Below are 1,727 nucleotides of genomic sequence, written 5' to 3'. Positions count from 1 at the left end.
GTCAGGTGTTGAGCTGAACATTTTGATCTGCACCTGCTGAACACACACACACACACAGACACACACACACACACACACACAGACACACACACACACACACACACAGACACAGACACAGACACACACACACCTAACAGAGGACAGCTCCTGCTGGAACCACAGCAGCTCCACTAAAAGAGAAGAAATCTGTGAAAAAAACAGTGAAAAAAAGAAAAACAAACAATTACGGTTGTTTTTATTTACCTGTGTTCAGTCCTGATCCAGGTGTTGGTGTCAGGAACACCTGGATGGAACCTTTGGAAACATGAAATGAATTTTCAGGTTGGAACCGTCTCCAGTTCTCTGATCCTGGAAGGGGAACAATAGCCAATCAGACGCTCCGGTTCTCACATGCTTCAGGTGAGCTGAGGCGGGGAGGACCTCATCAGAGCCCATTCACACCTGGACTTCCTGTTGCCATCACCATGGAAACAGCCAAGTGTTGCTTTGATTCAGTGACCAGCAGCAACACGGTGAGTGGGCTCAGGTACCGTCACCTGCTGACCCGACAGGAAGTTARACCAGGACCGTCTCACCTGCCTTCAGGTGCTGAAGCTCGGTCCATTATGGTACCAGGCAGGGACCACCTGACAGGACTTCTTCTCTGATGTTTGGATCAGAACAAACTSATGAGTCCCGGAAACACAGAACTAAGGTCCAAAGCCTCCTGGTTTACCTGCATCAGTAGAATCCAGAACCAGGTCCTGAAGACCGGAGCTGGAATGAAGAAGCTTCAGGCTGCAGCTAAAAACAGMAAAGATTTTCAATCTGCAGATTTGATCTGAATTAATTCAGTTTGTCTGGAAATGTGCTGCAGTTATCAGCTGTACCAGGTCCAGACCAGACCAGGTCCATTACAGACCAGCAGGGACAGAATCTGAGTGTGTATTTGTTGTGCACRGACTCACACAGGAAGTGAGAGAAGTTGTATCTGAGCAGGAAGATGCTGATTGCTGTGATGACTGGTGAAAACAAACATGGGGGGAGGKGGGTGTCATCAGAACCGTTCCCACCATCGTGCTGAGCTGAACCCATAAGACCAGGACCACATTCACATCAAGTGATCCTTTTAAATCACAAGATCTAAAAACCAACAGTTCAGATGAAAAACTACAAACTTTAAACTAAACAATTCAAACAGATCAAACTGTTAACTATAAAGTCCTGATGCGTCTCAGTAATCCAAGTAGAAAAAAGAAAAAAGAAAAAATCAGTAGGTCCTCTGGATGGTTCTTCTTTAGTGAAACGTTTCGTCTCTCCTCCAAGAGACCTTCAGAACTCTGTAGCACAGAGCAGACAGGGTCCCCACAAACACAGGAGCCAGGGAGAAAGACAAGTCACACACAAGACAGGCCCTGGAGCAGTGTGGTTATCCTAACTGGGCTTTTCTGAAAGCAGACAAGAAACACAAACAGGATTCCACCAGACAACCAGCTGAACATGAAGACCCTAAACCCAGACCCAAACCAGTCGTCATTCCATATGTGGGGGGAGTTTCAGAGAAACTGAGATGTTTATTCTCTAAACATGATGTCCCAGTGGCTTTCAAACCCCAAAACATGTTACAACAAAGATTAGCTCACCCCAAAGATCAGGTTCCCCGGCAAAAAACAGAGTAATATAGTACAGTGGTTTGCAAAAGTATTCATACCCCTTGAACTTTTCCATATTTTGTCACATTACAACCA

Source organism: Austrofundulus limnaeus, unplaced genomic scaffold (assembly GCF_001266775.1).
Source record: "Austrofundulus limnaeus strain Quisiro unplaced genomic scaffold, Austrofundulus_limnaeus-1.0 Scaffold358, whole genome shotgun sequence".
In the NCBI taxonomy this organism is placed as follows: domain Eukaryota; kingdom Metazoa; phylum Chordata; class Actinopteri; order Cyprinodontiformes; family Rivulidae; genus Austrofundulus; species Austrofundulus limnaeus.
This window is presented reverse-complemented; position numbering follows the sequence as displayed.